The 20,535-nt window shown below is 41.9% G+C and overlaps 1 protein-coding gene across 1 annotated transcript in view; it reads right to left on the bottom strand.

Moving 5' to 3' along the window:
- Nucleotides 1-20,535, bottom strand: part of OCA2 (OCA2 melanosomal transmembrane protein) — a 346,597-nt gene that overhangs the window by 137,939 nt on the left and 188,123 nt on the right. The gene's annotated exons all lie outside the window — the stretch shown is intronic.

Raw genomic sequence — 20,535 nt, 5'->3', positions numbered from 1 at the left:
CAGCGTGACCCAGATGTGGGACACGGTGTCAAAGGAGGTCATTTTGGAGCTTTAAGATTTGACTGCCCTGCTGGATTTTGGACTTGCATGGAGCCTGTAGCCCCTTTGTTTTGGCCAACTTCTCCCATTTGGAATGGCTGTATTTACCCAATGCTTGTACCCCCATTATATCTAGGAAGTAACTAACTTGCTTTTGATTTTACAGGCTCATAGGCGGAAGGGACTTGCCTTGTCTCAGATGAGACATTGGACTGTGTACTTTTGAGTTAATGCTGAAATGAGTTAAGACTTTGGGGGACTGTGGGGAAGGCATGATTGGTTTTGCAATGTACAGACATTAGATCTGGGAGGGGCTGGGGTGAAATGATATGGTTTGGCTGTGTCCCCACCCAAATCTCATCTTGAATTGTAACTCCCACAATTCCCACAAGTCACTGGAGGAACATGGTGGGAGGTGATTAAATTATGGGGATGGGACTTTCCTGCACTGTTCTCGTGATAGTGAATGAATTTCAGAATATCTGATGGTTGTAAAAACAAGGAGTTTTCCTGCACAAGCTCTCTTTGCCTGCCGCTATCCATGTAAAATGTGACTTGCTTCTCCTCGTCTTTTGCCATGATTGTGAGGCCTCCCCAGACACATGGAACTGTAAGTCCATTAAATCTCTTTTTCTTCCCTGTCTCGGGTATGTCTTTATCAGCAGCGTGAGAACAGACTAATAAAGCCAGCAACTGAATAAAAGGTTGAATTATGGATCATATGGTAAGTAAAATAAATAAATGTGTGCAAAAAATACTTGGGCTTTATTTGGGCCACATTCTTTAAATTGTGTGACTTCCAATGTTTTCACCTGAAGGGATATTTATGAACAGAAGGGTTGTTATTATTATTTGTATTTTTTTACCTTGCTAAAAAATACATATTCATCTCTTAATAAAATTATCCCAGCAAACCTTAACAAAAAAAAATTCTCCTGAATATGTAAAGAACTCGCATCAATTCTATATAATCTTTTCCAGAAAATAAAACAGGAAGGAACACTTGCCAACTCATTTTATGAAGCCAAAATCAGATAAAGCTAGCACAAAGAAAACTACAGATCAATGTATCTCATGAACTTAGACACAAAAATCCCCAATAAAATGTTAGCAAACTGAATCCATGAATATGTGAAAATAATCATATACCATGACCAAGGGGGACTGATTGTCGGTGTGCATGGTTGGCTCAATATTTGAAAATTAATCAATGTAATCTACCATATCAAAAGGCTAAAGAAGAAAAATCATACTATCTTCTTCTGAAGTCTCCAGAAGTAACACAGCCCTCTCTACTAGATTGAATTTAGATTTCTGACCTCCAAAACTGTAAGAGAATAAAGCTGGGTTAAGCCACTCAATTCCTGTTAATTTATGCAGCAATAGGAGATGAACACACACGATAATAGGGACTTGCTGATGTGATTAAGTTGAGGAAATTATCCTAACCAATAGAGGCTGGCGCAATCCAATCACAAGGGCTCTTGTGATTATGTTAGAAATTTATGATTAGGTTAGAAATCTTAGGATTAGGTTAGACTTGTTAGAACCATTTTACAAATAAGGGTTTCCCTTTCTTTCTCGTAAAGCTTCATCCAGCCCCATCATTCACGGACGTACAGAATTCCTTTTCCAGTCCTGGCTTTCTCACTCAGTTCCTCTGACGGGAGCTTATTCTAGCGAAGGCAGCGCATCACGCCGGAATCACTGGTGGCCATGTGCTCCATTACGCAGAAGCAGCTGACTTGACGGACAGTGGCCTGCTAAAGCTTCAGAGGTACTATTTGCTGCAACCCCAAAGTCTGCAACGTTGGCGTGCCACCCTACGGCATGCAGTGTGTGCTCAAACAAATCACCAGTGAATGTCACGATCTCCATCACAGACCACTGGGAACCGCGGTGTGGGAAACAAATATGTGCTTAAACAAATCACCAGTGAATGTCACGATCTCCGTCACAGACCACTGGGAACAGCGATTAATGAGGAAACAAATATGTGCTTAAACAAATCACCAGTGAATGTCACGATCTCCGTCACAGACCACTGGGAACCGCGGTGTGGGAAACAAAGGAGAGAGATAGGAGCACTCCCTCCCTTACTACTACACTCAGTGACCCACTTCAGGAATTTTTGCCCCCTGTCTTAATAATCTTGAGCTCAGTGGATTTGCAGGTCCTAATACCCAAGGAAACATAACTAAAAAAGGTACCATTACCTTTATTACCTGAGGCAGGATAGGCAGTCAAGGCAGTGACCATGTTCTCAGGATGAGGCAATCATGGTGACCGTGCAGTCAACACAATAAGCCTCAGCATTTGCATTGTAATTGAGCTACTGAAGCAAAGCTATCTCCAGTAGGGACTTTGCCCTCTAGAGAGCATGTGCACTTTGACCTTACCCGTCCTCATTAGAATAGCAAAAAACACACCCCTGGGTGGAGATTTAAGATGCTAATGAGACGTACGATATACGAACACGCATGTACGGCTACTGTGCGTGTGCATCCAGAGGACCACCCAGAACATTCTTACCAGCAACACCTCTGCCACCTCCTTACAAATAATCAGGTAAGACTCCCACAGTGGGAGCCTCCCAGAACGTCCTCACCAGCAACACCTCTCCCACCTCCTTACAAATAATCGGGTAAGACTCCACAGTGGGAGCCTCCCCAGCACCGGTCTTTGCTGTCTCATCCTTACGAGCAGCCCATCCTGAATTTCTCTCTCTCCCAGGGTGTCCTGCCTATTCTGCACCTAACTTTCAAAGTATTCTTTTTCTTTGGCAATACTCCATGCTGCACTTCTTTTGCTATGTGTCTCTTGTTTAAATTCTCTTAAACCAAGAAGACAAGAACCAAGGTATCACATCAGGTGTCAGCATTTCACTGGAAGCTGAGAGTCCTCCCTGGCCATGTGAAGCTCCACATGCCTTGTGACCATCAAGCAGACAAGGAGAATCCCTCTACTGTCCAAGATGACTGATCTCAATTCTCAGAGGGAACTGGGTTGCTGCTTCCTCATGCTGGCAAGAACTGTCTGGGAGCTGGGCATTCACAGGCGTGCCTCCTTGCATTCCAGTTGCATTCCAGTAGTCCCAGTTCATATACACCTTGGCACTCCAGTACAGACACAACACCAAGGTCTCGGGTCCTGTGAGAATGATGGTGTGGGTCACCCCAACAGCAGATAAAAACCACATATCTGAAGTTGTGGCAGAGGTCAGGGGAACGTGGCATTAGAGTTAACTAACAATTCAGACTTCAGAATCAGCTCTGGAAGCTGGGGCTACAGCAGGTCTGTTTTACGGTATTTTCTTGCTTCTCTTCCCCCACTTATTCTCCATTGTCATATATGAAGAGCATTGGGATAGCTAACATTTTAAGTTTCAGGTGTTACTGAACCAACATCACCTCATATCACACAGTAGCTGATGGGATATTGTGCAGCTCTTGTTTTGGGAACAAGTGATTTTCTCTTGGACTGGACAAAAGATGTTTTTAAAATCCTAACAGGCACAAGTGGAGGATTGTCTGGGGCTATCCCTCATGGCCCTTTAGTCCTACCCCTGGCCTTCTCCCCAGCCTTCTCCTCAGCCCTGCTGCTCGCAGCAATCCCGTCCTCTGGAATCCAGGTAAGTCTGGCAAATGGGAGACACTGGCAGGACTCGATGGGTGGGAGGAACAAGGTCACTGAATCTCCTGGCTCCTCTGGCCAGGCCACAGGTGATGAGGGCAGCCCCTCCTACAATCCACGGCTGGACAGCCCTTGCTGGACTACAGCTCCCATCTCCCCTTCACCCCTTAGGCCCACGAGGTCGCCTCCTATCTTCTTCAGAGTTCAGCACACCCCTTCTTTCCCCAAACCTGACCTTTGAGCACATAATCTCTTTCTTTCCTGAGAAAGACCCTACCTAGCAAGAAGGGTGAAAAATAGTCATCACCCAATGCTCAAAGATGTTCTTTATATGGCTGTTTCAGGAGGAAAAACATAGACAGTAGCCTAAATGTCAACAAAAGGGGAAAAGGTGAGGATAGCCTATTCACATACAATGTAACATTGCACAGGTTTCTTAATGATGATATGGAAATACATGCACATGTAAGTCCCCGGACGTAAGCCCTTGAGGGGTAGCAGGTCACCATTGTTCAACCCAATAGGGCCCTGCTCACCTGGAGTGTCCAGGGCAGCCGTGTGAGGCTGGGGACACAAGGCTTCAGTGGGTTGTGCCCAAGGAGCCAGGGGTTTTTGAGGACTGGGGTTGCCCACCCAGAGCCACTGTGACCAGAGGGGTCCTGGGGGTGGCGGGGCGCCACTCAACTCGTCTGACCTCTGAAATGTGCTCATAAAATGAAAGGATTTGATTAAATAACCTCTAATGTTCCCTCTGATGGCAATTCCATGATCACGCGGTTTCCAGGCTGCAGTCCTGAACCACAGTGTGGAAAGCATGAGAAACCCCACTGATTCCTTCCAGGCACAGAATATCCGCAAATTTTGAAGTCATGAAAAAAAATGTTTTGTTTTGTTTTTCTATTTTTAACAAAGAGGGACTTCTGAGGAAAATTTAAATACATAAAATGCCTTCTTTTTATGAAGCTTAGATGATTTCCTAACTTTAGGAACATTAAGATGTATCAATTTGATTTACTCAACAAATTATTATGCTTGGAACATTACATTTAAGTGGAACTTATTTATACCGTAATTATAGATTGACTAAATTTATTTGTGAGTGCTTTTCCTTTTTCTAAATTAAAGTATAAATTGGTAGATTTGAAGAAATCCAGTTCTTGGGTTGTTTCAGTTAATTTAAAAAGAAAGAAAAGACATCGTCAAACCTATGGTAAATCTTGCACTCCTACACGTTTCCGAGCACGCACTGAGTCCCAGGTTCCCAGGGCACGCGGGGCCTCTCCTGGCGGTGACTGTCGATCTCTGGAGAGTCCCACCTCACGCAAACAGCTAGTGTGAAGTGCCACCAGGGAAACAGGGACTTTGGAGATTTAGGAAAGGCTTTGGGGACTCTTCCTCTGCAGGGTGGGGGCGGGGAGGCCACAGGGAGATGCACCACAGGCTGAAACACTCCGTGCAGTGGACCTGGCCTTTGGGGAGGCGGACAGGCGCAGAGGGACAGAGTCAGAGTGTTCTAGGCACAGTGCGCTCCTCCAAGTCACGCTGACGCACACACGCATCCCTCGCTGGCACCTGAGCACGTGGGCGCTGGCTGGGCGGCCTGCAGAGCTCACATCCTCCACCTCGACCTCTATCCCCTCGGGAGCACCACAGGGCACCCCGGTCAGGAAGGCCATGAGGGGCAGTCACCCCGCAAGGAAGGAGCTGAAGGGGAAGGAGAGGAGCCCTCTGCGCCCCTGAGAGAAGCCCTGAGAGCTGTGGGGTCCCAGCGCTCTTGTGCCCCCTCTCCCCCGGGCTGCTGTGAACCCGGAGACGGCTGCAGTAACTCCACCTTTGTGTCGCCAGCGCCGTGAACCTTCAAAGCAGGCTTTCGCGTAATTCCCAACCGTCTGTCCTCACCCCGTTTCTCAAACAGCTGTTACATTGTGCTCTGAAACCCCAAGCCCGCCACCACGGTGCCTCCGGGGGCCCACATCTGCCCTCCTCTCCTGGCACTGCCAGCCACCCCTCCTGCTCCAGGACGCCTGTGCAGGGGGCCCCAGCTCAGAAAGTGTGGCTTGAGAGATGGAAGTGAAGACTGAAGCAACTTCCAACTCCCACCCACTCTCTAGGAGGCACTTTCTTTTTGCTTTGTTTTGCTTTTTGCTTTTTCCAGTCGGAGTCTTGCTCTCTTGCCCCAGAGGCACTTTCTATTACTGAGAAGAGAACACTGGAAAGTCCCGGGTTTCCCGCAGGAGCTTGGAACTCCCCTCGCCCCTGCTTCCCACCCTCCGTCCCCCAGGAGCGGGTCCCTGCGGCCTAGCGGGAGTGGAGAGCGAGGCTTAGGTCCTTAGCAACGGCTCCAAGGCCTGGGAACCCCAGGTCCTGGCTTGTAAACTCTGGACAAACTGCACTCGCATTACCCTGGCTCACTCTCTTGTGCTCAGGAATTAATTTTTAATATCTGCACAGCATTTCTTACCTGTAAGAATGTGTCTTCTTGTTCGAAAAGAATTTTTACATGAATATTTCATGTGATAGTATTGTATAGTATTATAAGTCACTGTTCTTTTTTTTCTCATTAGAATAACCTGTAGCATAGAAACTCTTCCATATGTAAGACATTGGTCTTAGCTTTTGATGAGGGGATTTTAAAAAATAATGCCATGTGCTGGCTGTTTGTCAAGAAAACATTACATTTAACGTGATGCCTGCAGATAAGTTTAAACTCTCTCTTTTCCCTTTATTCAGCTTCCCTGTGAATCCAAGTCATAGCTCCGGTTCTCATTTCCTTTCGCCCCCAAACCTTTGTGGAGACACAATACTGCTGCAGTAGCAACAAGGGATGCCAGCGCACAGTGCTCTGTTCAGCTCCCTCACCCGCTCCAAAATCCACCCGACCCAGCGCCAGGACAACCGGCACAGGGCCCACTGCTGCAGATTCAGGTGGATCGGGGAAAAGTGAGCAGTGCTGTTGGCTGGGAGCGCTGGGGGACAGAGAGAACCCCCACCATGCTGGGGCCTAAGAGAACCAGAAGAGATGCTCAGATGAGTTTTGGAGGATGGAGGAACTGCACACTGCAGTATGGGGTGTATCCTCGGCCCAGAAACAGGGCAATTTCAGGGAATTATACTAGGGAGGTGCGGGGGTGGCTGAGAATGGCAGCCCCAGAGAAGAAGGTGGAGCTTAGTCCTAGCTGGCCGGCGCCGTGGGTGGGCTGGAGAGGCGGGCTGACACGTGGAGCAGCCGCTCAGCCCTCACAGATCACCAGGCTTGGGTAACTGTACAAAGTTCCTTCTACTGCCAGCAGCCTGTCCTCCCCAACTCCTGGGATACTCCAGCACAAACTGGGAAACACCAAGTCGCAAACTAATAAGGACAAGGCCAAGAACCCTCGGCAACAACTCCTCATCTTCCCAGCCTCCCCCCTCCTGGAGCCTGCCTGGGTAGGGCTCTGACATCTCCATGAGCCAGGCCTGTGGCCACCACAGCACAGTTTGGTAACATACAGTGGTTCCGTTTTAGAAACTGGCAACACGGGGCTGGGCGCGGTGGCTCACGCCTGTAATCCCAGCTCTTTGGGAGGCTAAGGTGGGCAGATCACCTGGGCTCAGGAGTTCGAGACCAGACTGGCCAACATGGCAAAACCCCGTCTCTACCAAAAATACAAAAACTAGCTTGGCGTGGAGGTGGGCGCCTGTAATCCCAACTACTCAGGAGACTAAGGCAGGAGAATTGCTTGAACCCGGGAGGCAGAGGTTGCAGTGAACCGAGATCACATCACTGCACTCCAGCCTGGGCAACAGAATGAGACTCAGTCTCAAAAATAAAAAAAAATTAAAAAATTTAAAAAAATTTAAAAAGTTTAATATATATATATATCTATATATATATAGCCAGGCATGGTGGTGCATGCCTGTAATCCCAGCTGCTTGAAAGGCTGAGGCATGAGACGCGACTGAACCCTGAGACGCAGAGGTTGCAATGACACAAGATTGCACCAATGCACTCCAGCCTAGGTGATAGCAAGATTCCATCTCAAAAAATAAAAATAAAAAATTGGCAACATAGATCCTGAGGACAATGGCAGTGGTATAACTGCTTCTATCCCAAAATTTCCTCCCAAAAGACAGAAAAAACAAGAAAGGAAAGTAAAATCTACACAAAGCCATACCTGCCACATAATGTGAAGGTAAAGAACCCCAAAAGTGTAAAATATCTGAACTGAAAAGCGAAAATACCACCAAACCCCCAGCCTGCTCTCCCTCTCACTGCTGTCCCAGCCACAAAGCTTTCCAGCAAATGGACAGAAAGCCTGAAGGGAAGACGGAGGGGTGCTGAGGTAATCAGGAGGTCCACCAGAAGGGGCCGGAGGAACTGGGCCCAGGGAGGTGCTGTGAGAGAAGCAGGAGCACCGAGAGGGCCCATCTGGGGGCATGCAGCCTTGGGGAGGAAAGAGCCAAGAGGAAGGGAAGGCTCCTTTGGGCAACCGAGTGGTCAAGTGGAAAAGCAAAGTAGGTAAAAGCGGCGTTCTGCAAGGCAGGAGTCAGAGGACTGTGCTGTGCCCACAGAAGAGCACCGGGAATCCTACGAAACACAAGCAAGCCCAACGGCATTAAATGAACAAGAGAAAAATGAAGTCACACCTACAGAGCCAGTGCAAACGCTATCAGGAGCAGAGATGTCACACATATCAGCCAAGGAAAATCTCCTCTGAAAATCACCGTGAAGCATGTAAAAGAGAACCACAAGCCCACGCTTCAAAATGAATTCGTCACGCTCAAGCCTCAAGGAAGCATTAAAAATACAAACCCACCTTAAATCAGAGATTTGAAAACAGAAAACAGAAATGGGTGAATAACAGCGAGAAATAAAAAGTGGACTGAACTCAAGGATGACGTAACCAAGTTTTCTCAGAAATAAGGGGCTGTTTAACGGGTACAAAAAGTAGGGTTAGTTAGAAATAGTAAGTTCTAGTGTTTGATAGCACTATAGGGCGACCATAATTAACAATAACTTATTATATATTTTTAAATAACTGGAAGAAAGGACTTCTAATGCTCCCAAAACAAGTAACAACAAATGTTTCCGGTTATGGATATCCTAATTACCCTGATTTCATCATTACACATTATATTATTGTATCAAAACATCCCAAGTCCCCCATAAATATGCAACAACTATTATGTACTCAGAGAAATCACTTTACAAAAGAAACGAGAAATAAATTAAAAGATGCCCAAAAGACAATAGACAAAAATGAAAATATCACAAGGATCACTAAATAAAGATATCGAAGCAAGTGAGAGAATAAAAATGAATAAGCAAACAGATAAATTAAAAGGGCAGAGATAGTAGTGGAAATGGAACCCAGGCAATGAAGGAATAATATTTGTTTCTTGGATTCCCTAAGGGAAAAAAAACAGAATAGTAGAGTGAAGCTAATATTTAAAACTAAAATCTCTGTTGTATGTTCTAGTAAAACTGTAAGATTTGAAGGAAGAAGATAAAAATCATCAAGGCCACAGGCAAAACAATCAGACTGACATCAGGTCTTCCAAAATCAACATATAAACAAAATGACAACGGAGCAGGATTTTTAAAAATAAGTCAGTCAAAAAAAAAAAAGGTAACAAAGGATTCCAATCCAGCCAACTTACAAAGAACAGTTTATTTGGCTCATGGTTCTGCAGCCTCTGAAAGTAGAGGCCGACTCCAACATCCACTCAGCTTCTGGTGAGGGCCTCAGGCTGCTCCCATTTGTTGGGGAAGGCAAAGGGGACCCAGGGCGTGCTGAGATCACGCGGCAAAAGAGGAAGCAAGAGAGTGGAAGGCACCAGGCTCTTTTAACAACCAGCTCTTACAGGGACTAACAGAGTGAGAACTCATTACCACAAAGATGGCACCATGCCATTCAGAAGGGGTCCCCCACCACGACCCAGGCACCTCCCACCAGGCCCCACCTCCAACACTGGGATCAAATTTCCACATAAGGTTTGAAGGGGACAAATATCAAAGCCATAGCAACCAGTAACTTCCATAAAGCAGAAATATTCTGAAATACAAAAACCTCTTTGCTGCCAATGCAACCAAGCTAGAAAATTCCTAAGAAAAACAAAAAACAGAAAGGTCCTTCTACCAGGAAAGTTAAAAGTGTTCTATTGAAACAATTCTTGTAGGAAATAGAAACGGAAATTACAATTTTTAAAAAATGATGAAAACACTACATATCAAAATTTAAGGGATGCATTTAAAGCAGTAATCAGAGGAAAATCATTGCATTAAACACATTTAATAATAACACTGAAGAAAAGATTAAATTGCCAATTCCAAAAACTAGAAAAAAATGAAGTCCACCAAATAAAGCAGGGAAATAATGAAGTTAAAGCAGAAATTAATGACATAGAGAATATAAAAACAGTATATTAATTAACAAACCAACTCCTGGTTGTTGTTTTGAAAAAAATTAACAAGACGGACAAACCACAATCTAACTTGATTAAGGGGAAAAGGGAGAGAAAGCACAAATATTCAAAGAAAGAAAGAACAACACGGAAATAACCATTGAAAGAGAAGTAAAATTTAAATCATACATGACTAATTTGGAAGCTTCTGTGAAAATAAATGTTAAACCCTAGGTGAAGTGGACAGTTCCCTAGAGAAATACAGATTGCCAATATTGACCCCATCTGATTTAGAAAGCTTAAACAGACCTATTTCCAAAGAAATAAAAAGTTATTGAAGAAATAACTAGCCCACTCCCAAAAAAGAATCAGGGCAAAATAGTCTCACAGGGGAACTGTACCAACGCCTCAAAAATCAGATAGTCACAATGATCTATAAATTATTTCAGATTACTGAAAAGAAGGTAAATTTTCCTAACTCCTTTTATGAAGCAAGTGTGACAATGATACCTAAACCAGGTAAAGACTAGTTTAAAAAAAAAAAAAAGTACTACAGAAAAGTATTACTCATGAATATAATGAATTACTAATAAATATCAATGCCAAATAGAAAATGAAATATTAGCAAAAAGACCACATTAAGAAAATAATAAACCATTGAAAAGAAAATTCATTCCAGAATTCAAGGTTGGTTCAATATTAGGAAATTCATTAGTACTGTACACTCTATTAATAGATCTAAGAGAAAAATAATATGATGATCTCCATAAATACTGGGGGAAAAAAATCTTTGTCAAATTTCAACACCCATTCATGCTTAAAACACTCAAGAAAGTAGGAATTGGTGGATACTTTGTTAATGTGATAAAAAGTTTTATGTTAGGTATATACACCTAATCCTAAAGCCAGTATCATATTGAATAGGGAAATACTAAAGGCATTTCCACTATCATCAGTGTGTCAGAGTCTCCAAGACCATCCTGACACTTGGAGATGTTCTAGAGGAATTCTGCGCGTCAGCATGCAGTTGCACACCTGACACTACCATTCATTACGGCCGTGAAATAAGGACACACAGCCAGATCATAAGGGGCAAAGACAAAGGTAGAGTCCGCATGAGTACGGATCCATGTGAGGCTTCCTTCTTGCTCTTCCTCCCACGGGGGGCTCACAGAGTGCATGATCTTTCCCCAGCAATGAAAACGTAGCAACATGTGTGTGATGTTCCTGTCCAGAGAAGCCCATTAGAGACTCAGGTTTTTACTGGGGTCTGATCACATACACACCCTCGGCCTAACATACACTGAAACTCCAGACTCCCAGAAAGAAAATGGGTGTTTCTGATCACATAAACACCCTCTGCCTAACATATACCGAAATTCCAGACTCCCAGAAAGAAAACGGGTGTTTCTGATCACATAAACACCCTCTGCCTAACATATACCGAAATTCCAGACTCCCAGAAAGAAAACGGGTGTTTAGCATAAATCAAATTGTTTGTATAAGCAGTACAGTAAACTGTCCTTATCAGTTAGATAACAGTGGGAATGCTTCTGAAATTTGAGTTCCCAGATGCCAGCCAAGGACTAACCTGGCAAGCAGACCTTTCTAAGGATGGCAGCCATAGGCCTGCTGTGTTTACCCTTTATTTCTGCTACTATTTAACATAAAATGGGGCTATCAACTAAGGATAAATTAACCTATGAAAACCAATGGCCTCTGTATACACACAAAAATAAACAGCAGATAACTTACCGGCAAAGAAAACCACATGCATAATATCAGCAAAGATTACATCTTTTATAATACATTTAACAAAAAATGTGCGAAATTTATACAACGCAATTTAAAAACATTCCTGAAAGACACTGAAGTAGACTTTATCAAATACAAAGACACATCCTGTTCTCAGATTAAATTAATGAACAATATATAGACGACAGCTATTCCCACATTTATGTATGAATTCAATGCCATCTTGATCAAAAATGTCAGGAAGCTATTTCATAACTGAGTTAGACAAGTTGATACTCATGTTCATAAGAAAAAAGAAATAGTAAGAATATCCCAAAAAGCACCGAAAAAGAAAAACTAAAAAGGGGACATAACTAGCCCTACCAAACACTAAAACAGATTATAAAGCCTCAAACAATTTGATGCTGGTCTGTTAACAGACAAATAGACATGCAATATAATAGAAGCTCAGAACTAGGACCAAGGACATGTGAAAAGTTAATACAGGATAGAGCTGACAAATCACTGGAGTACAAGTGTCCTGTTTAATAAATGGTGCTGGGACAAGCAGGTAGTCATTTGGAAACATAAAATAAAATTAGATTCCACATTTCACACTATATGCAAGAAAAATGCAAATGTATTAGAGATTTAAATGTAAAATAAGATAGCATATAAGTAATGGGTGATTTTCTATTTAGCCTTTCTATATAAAACTGAAAATCCAGAGACGTATCTAGTAAATTTGTCTACATAAAAGTGTATTAAAATTACACGACCAAAATAAACAAACATATACTATAAAAAGTCACAAAACAACTAACTAGGAGTAAAAAATTGCAGTCTATACCACAAAGAGCTAATATCCCTAATAAATGAAGAACCCTTGAACACTGTGAAACAAAGATGCAATCGAAAAACAGGAAATTGACATGAATGCACGATTAACCAAAAAGGATTCAAAACTGACCTTCAAACCTGAAAAAATGTCCAAATTCACTTATCATTAAGGAAATGCAACTGAAAACAGCACTGAGATACTATTTTCATAAAACTGACAAAATGAAAATTTATGATGCACATTCTGTTAGGCAGACTAGGAAAATGGCCGTGCTCACGTAACGCCAGTGGGAGTGTAACCCAGCACAACTCCTGCAGAGGGAAATCTGGCAATAAAGAATAAAACATGCACTCCCTTTGACTCTGTGATCTGACTTCTAGAAATGCACCCTGAAGGTACACCTCCCACAAAAACACTCGCTGTTGTGTTGTTTGTAATTACAAAAGACTGGAGACAACCTAAATGCCTCTGTGTAGAGGGAACGTTGAATAAACTACGGCACAGTCACAAAATGGGGTACTGTATAGTTATAAAAAAGAATCGGGGAGGCCAGGCACGGTGGCTCACGCCTGTAATCCCAGCACTTTGGGAGGCCGAGGCGGGCGGATCATGAGGTCAGGAGATCAAGACCGTCCTGGCAAACACAGTGAAACCCCGTCTCTACTAAAAATACCAAAAAATTAGCTGGGCGTGGTGGCGGGCGCCTGTAGTCCCAGCTACTTGGGAGGCTGAGGCAGGAGAATGGCGTGAACCTGGGAGGCGGAGGTTCAGTGAGCCAAGATGGCACCACTGCACTCCAGCCTGGGCAACAAAGTGAGATTCCGTCTCAAAAAAAAAAAAAAAAGAAGAGATAGCATTGAAACTATGGGCAAGTAAAAAGCCAAAAATGATACATAAATATAATATATAATATATCATATTGTCATAAAGAAGAAAAATTGATTCTACTCAGGAGTTAAAAGGAAGAGATTGTCATTTTGGATGACAAACAAAATCCAACAGTATGCTTTTGTTTGTTTGTTTAGAGATGGGGTCTTACTACGTTGACCAAGCTGGTCTCAAACTCCTGACCTCAAGCGATCCTCCCATGTCAGCCTCCCGAGTGCTGGGATTACAGTGTGAGCCACTGCACCCACCCCCATATGCTATTTTTAAGACACACCTAAAATACAAAAACACAGACAATTTGAAAGTAAAAGATTGGGAACAGAGATGCTATGCATATATTAATGATGGAATTGATACGTAGCTCTAGATTAACATCAGTAAAAATACAATTTAACAGATTAAAAGCATTATTACAGATTTTTTAAAAGGTAACTTATCCAGTGATAAAATTTCCAATTCTCAGAAAAATAGAACAATTCTGCATTTGTACATAACTAATAACCTTTCTTCAAAATATATCAAACAAAAATTGACTGAATTAATAAATTCTGCATCATAGTGAAAAAAACGTTAACCATCATTCTCAAATTATTATGATCCAAAAATGTCTTGCTTGGTCTCATTCATGATAAACTATTTCTCCATGTGTTTTGCAATTTTAGATTGTGAGCTCATATATGTTGGTTCTGTCTATAGGAATACTGAATAGAGATTTCCCTTATGCTGCTAAATCCTTGTTATAAGAAGAGACTGCTATAACCTGAAAGAAAGTGGGGCCAAAACTGCCATGAAAAATACTGTATTTAATGTGCCCATCAGGTCAGAGGAAGACATTTTCTAAAGATGAGCTGGTACCATTCTATGAGATGGCCCCATAGAATGAATTAGAGAAGAGTCCCTCCTCTTCTGATACCAAACCTAGCAGAGACACAACAACAAAAAAAAAAGAAGAAGAAAAAGAAAATTTCAGGCCAATATCCCTGATGAACACAGATGTAAAAAATCTTCAATAAAACACTAGCAAACTGAATCCAGTAGCTCATCAAAAAGCTAATCCACTATGATTAGGCTCTATCTCTTAGATATCTCTTAGATGCAAGTTTGGTGCAACATATGTAAATCAATAAATGTGATTCACCACATAAACAGAATTAAAAACAAAACCCACATGATCATCACCATAGACGCAGAAAAAGCTTTTGATAAAATTCAACATCCCTACCTAGGCATCAAAGGAGTATACCTTAAAATAATAAGAGCTATCTATGACAAACCCACAGCCAACTTCATACTGAACGGGCAAAAGTTGGAACCATTCCCTTTGAGAACTGGAACAAGATAAGGATGCCCTTTCTCACCACACCTATTCAACGCAGTACTGGAAGTCCTAGCCAGAGCAATCAGGCAACAGTAAGAAATAAAAGACATCCAAATAGGAAGACAGGAAGTCATACTATCTTTTCACAGACAATATGGTTTTATACCTAGAAAACCCCATAGTCTCGGCCCAAAAGCTACTTTAGTTGATAAATAACTCCAGCAAAATTTCAGGATACAAAATCAATGGCTGAAAATCAGTAGCAATTTTAAACACCAAAAACATTCAAGCTGGGAGACAAATCAAGAATGCAATCCCATTTACAACAGCTCTACAAAAAAATACAATGCCTAGGAATATAGCTAACCAGGGAGGCGAAAGAGCTGTACAACAAGAATTACAAACCACTGCTGAAAGAAATCACTGATGACACAAACAAATGGAAAAACCTTCCATGTTCATGGATAAGAAGAATCAATATTGTTAAAATGGCCATACGCCCAAAGCAATCTATAGATTCAATGCTATTCATATCATACTACCAATGATATTCTTCACAGAATTAGGAAAAAAAAACTGTTGCAAAATATATATGGAACCAAAAAAAGAGCCCAAATAGCCTAGGAAATTTAAAGCAAAAAGAACAAAGCTGGAGGCATCACATCACCCAAGCTTCAAACTACACTACATGACTACAATTAACCAAAACAGCATGGTAGTGGTACAAAAACAGACACATGGACCAACGGAACAGAATAGAGGACCCAGAAATAAAGCCACACACCCACAACTATCAGATCTTTGACAAAATCAACGAAAACAAACAATGGGGAGAGGACTCCCCATTCAATAAATGGTGCTGAGATAACTGGCTAGCCATATGCAGAAGATTGAAACCAGACCCCTTCCTTTCATTACAGACAAAAATCAACTCAAGATGGATTAAAGATTTTAATTTAAAACCTAAAACTATAAAAACCCTAGAAGAAAACCTAGGAAGTACCATTTTGGACACAGACCCTGGCAAAGATTTCACGACAAAGACCCCAAAAGCAATTACAACAAAAACAAAAGTTGACAAATGGGGCCTCATTAAACTAAGGAGCTTCTGCATAACAAAAGAAACTGCCACCTCAGCGAACAGACAACCAATGGAAGGGGAGAAAATCTTTGCAAAGTATGTATCTGACAAAGGCCTAATATTCAGCATCTATAAGAGACTTAAACAAATTTACAAGCAAAAAACAAACAACCCTGTTAAAGTATGGGCAAAAGACATGAATAGACATTTCTCAAAAGAAGACATACACGTGGCCAACAAGCATATGAACAAATGCTCACCATGGCTAATCATGTTGCAAATCAAAACCGAAATGAGATACCACCTCATGCCAGTCAGAATGGTTATTATTAAAAAGTGAAAACATAATAGATGTTGGTGAGGTTGCAGAGAAAAGAGAACATTTAGACACTGCTGATTAGAGTATAAGTCAGTTCAGCCAATGTGGAAAGCAGTTTGGAGCTCCTCAAAGAATACCATTCAACCCACCAATCTCGTTACTGTATATGTACCCAAAGGAATATAAATCATTCTATCACAAAGACAAGTGCATGCATATGTTCATCGCAGCACTATTCACAATAGCAAAAACACGGAACCAACCTAAATGCCCATCAACAGTGGACTGAATAAAGAAAATGTGATATATATCACGGAATACTATGCAGCCATAAAAAAGAATGAAATCATGTCCTTTGCAGCAACACGGATGCAGCTGGAAACCACTGTCCTTAGCAAACTAACACAGGAACAGAAAACCAAATACTGCATGTTTTCATTATAAGTAGGAGCTAAACATTGAGTACACATTGAGTACACATGGACACAAAGAAGGGAACCATAGACACTGGAGTTTACTTGAGGGTGGAAGGTGGGAAGAGGGTAAAGATAAAAAAACTACATATCAGGTCCTATGCTTATTACCTGAGTGATGAAATAATCTGTAAGCCAAGCCCCCATGACGTGCAGTTTACCCATGTAACAAAGATGCACATGTACCCTCGAACCCAAAATGCAAATTGGAAAGAAAAAAAAGACATTTCCTGCCTAGCAGTTTCTAAATTTTCTTCTTCTAAGGGTAAACATTTTTATATTGATGTTATGTACTCCTTATGTCCAAGAATCATCTAGAAATTTTTAAACATGAATTTAAAGGCCACTTAACATTTCAAATCCCTATAAAACAAAAGGACAAGTAAAATAACATTCCTTAACAGAGGTTATTTATTAACTAACTTTGAAGCCCTTCTAAATCTATGGAAACATGTTCCATTATCCAAATTTAGAAATACTCAAAATTGATCTTGAATTTCAGGAGACAAGGTGTCTACAGTTTTCATTGTACCAACTACTCTATGGTTTGACCAAATTTTCTAGAAGACAATCTGACCTCAGTAACAAAAGTCAGTGCAAAATACATTAATAGACCCAAACGTCTCCAACTGTTTTCCAAAAAATAGAACACACCTGACTTACTGTATGTGCTTCAGAGTGGGGCCTGTTTCAGAGCCACTGCAACATGACAGAAGAAGGATTCGACCCAAAATTTATGCTGGAGAACTCGGGTCCAAAAATGGCAGGAAAAGGGCCAGGAAGCCCTCAAAATCTGGAAGAGGTCTTAGGTAGGTTTTAGATAGCAGATGTAAAACAAGAGATGAAAGCCCAGGGCGTGAAGATGAAGGCAGGCCACTCTGTAGGGAATGGCTGCTTGGGGTCGGGGAGCTGGGTGTGTGAGATCTGTGGGGCCCCAGTAGCTTGCCTAGGACCTCTGTATACAAACCTTACTCTCTTCTGGGCTAACAGTGAATAGTTTGAACAAGAAAAGGTTGAATTAAGCTTTTGAATCAAATTATTACTAAAAAAATTAATAATAATAGGCTACAGCATTTTTTGAACACCAACTAGGAACTCTACATGGAGCTCAGTACTTCAATATGATCTTGGTTCTCACAAGCAGCATGATTAATATTAATAGACTATTCTAAAGATAAGAAAATTGAGGCTCAGAGGTATTGAGTAATTTGTCTAAAATTGTAGAACAGGAAGTGGCAAAGCTGAGCTCTGACATGGATCCATCTGATGTGAAAGCCTGTGCTCATAAACATTATGGGAACTACAACCTGTTGGCCTGAGTTGGAAGAGTCCTTCCTGGACTGGTGCACAGATCTCCTCTGAGCATGCCCACTGCAGTGTTCTCACGGTCCTGTGGTATTCACCGCACATGAGAAAGCTTCCAACCCATCCATCTCCCCATTAGGCCAGAGGCCGGATCCACATGCAGTGAGGTCTGGTCAAGCTTGATGATGATGGTCAGACTGCTCATAGAGAGGAGAAGCAAGGTGAGGACCCGTTACATACGGATGAGTGGGAGCAAAATGAACAGGAACATCTGAGGATAAAGTAACAGAGTTGAAAGCATCCAGGTCTTAAAATGGCTCGTAATAGAGCGTTTCCTACTTCAAGAAGGATGGTCAGAGTATCTTGCCCAGTTGATTGTCCCTTTTAGGTCAAAAAGTCTAACACTTTTCAGAAGGAGTGTTAGGCCGCCCCTCGGGGAAGTCTGGGGAAGGCAAGCATCTGAACTGGCTTCCTTAAGGTTACACCTCATGAAGATTCCACTGTTCCTCAACTCCCCACAGTTTAGACTACTCAAGTTGGAGAATCACTGAACATCTTCAAAAACCACAATTCATACAATGTTATAGGACAAGCAAAGTTAATGCAATAATAGGAAGCTCAGCTCCCTCTTGATTTTTTTTTTTTTCAGACAAAGTCCCACTCTGTCACCTAGGCTGGAGTGCAGTGGCACGATCTCGACTCGCTGAAACCTCCACCTCCCAGGTTCAAGCGATTCTCCTGCCTCAGCCTCCCGAGTAGCTGGGATTACAGGTGTGAGCCACCACGCCTGGCTAATTTTTGTATTTTTAGTAGAGACAGGGTTTCACCATGTTGGCCAGGCTGGTCTCTAACTCCTGGCCTCATGATTCACCTGCCTCAGCCTCCCAAAGTGCTGGGATTACAGGTGTGAGCCACCGCACCCAGCCCCTCTTGATTTTCAAGAAGATATAAGTAACTACGACAGATTAACATATTCTGCTGAGGACCCAAATAAAAACATGGAGGTTGGAAACTGAGGCAAGAATGCATCCCATAGTTGTAGTCAGAAATCTTTCCTGTTGGTTTCTGTACAAAAATTGCCTCTTTCAATGAATGCCCACATCAATATTTGTTTCAGAATTTTCTTTAATTGTTAGAAAGCAGCAACTTTGTTGGGTTGGTTTTGTTGACATTAGTTTCAGTCACAAATGAAAATTCTTTGTTTTGTTCTCATTGAAAACATATTATATCCCATAGTTTCCAGAACTTTTTAAAAATCAACAGAAAGAAATTTTACAAAATTGTATTCTGACTTACCAATATGAATAAAACCAATGCTACATGCACCTGCACTATTGGATACAGGCCCTAAAGGAAGCAGCTGGATAAACTGTCCCCGTTAGTGCTCACATGCTGAAACTGCCTGACACTTATCATTAGGATACTGCAGTATAACAACGAATAGAAGGAGAAGTGAGACAAAATAGCCTTTCCCAGTGTTAAGGTAACTGAATCAATATGCTCAGTTTGGTTCCCCTAATTGCCTAGGTTGGTATGGAGAAAAGAAAAAAATATTAAGAGGCAATTAGGGAGAGTGAAATAAACTATGAAGAAGATATACAGAAAAAGATTAAAGAAATCAAACATGATGTATAAATAAAATAGCCAAGAAGATAAACATCATATAGTTCTCCTCAAAGAATCATGATTACTCTCCTACCCACAATTACATGAGGAGGTGCTAGGTATTGGGTAGTAAAGACACACAAGAATAGTCCCAATTGATTCCATAAGCTCCTGGAATATATGCTGAGGACTTCGGCAACTTGGGAGTGCTCTAGGTGGTGCACGTATCATCTGGCCACACTCCTTCATATTTCCCAAAGGAAATCCCAAAGGATTGGAAGATTTATGTCCACATAAAAAGTTGCACACAGATGTTCACAGCAGTTTTACTTAAAATTGCCAAAACTTGGAAGCAACCAATATGTCCTTAAATCATGGTGGGTGAATAAATAAAGTGTGGTACATCCAGACGATGGAAGGTTATTCAGAGCTAAAAAGAAATGAGCTGTTAAGCCATGAAAAGACAAGAAGGAAAGTTAAATGCATATTACTCTAAATCAAAGAGGCCAATGTGAAAAGACCACATACTGTACTATTCCAACTATAAGACATTCTGGAAAATTCAAAACTATGGAGACAGGAAGAAGAACAATGATTTCCAGGGGCTGGGGGAGAAGAAGGGACGAACAAATGGAGCATAGAGGAATTTTAGGGCAGAAGAACTACTCTGTACAATACCACAATGATGGATACACGTCATTACACCTTTGTCCAAACCCACAGGATGTATGACACCAAGAACCAAGAATGAGCACTAATATAAACTGTGGACTCTGGATGACTATAATGCATCAATTTAGATTCATAAATCGTAACAACTGTACCACTGTGAGGGAGGAAGTTAATAATGGGGGAAGCTATGCATGTGTAGGGGTTGGAGTATATGGCAAATCTCTTTACCTTCCTCTCAATTTT

The sequence above is a fragment of the Papio anubis genome, chromosome 7, assembly GCF_008728515.1.
Source record: "Papio anubis isolate 15944 chromosome 7, Panubis1.0, whole genome shotgun sequence".
Classification (NCBI taxonomy): domain Eukaryota; kingdom Metazoa; phylum Chordata; class Mammalia; order Primates; family Cercopithecidae; genus Papio; species Papio anubis.
The sequence above is the reverse complement of the archived record's forward strand: the minus strand, read 5'-3'. Positions and strand labels throughout refer to the sequence as shown.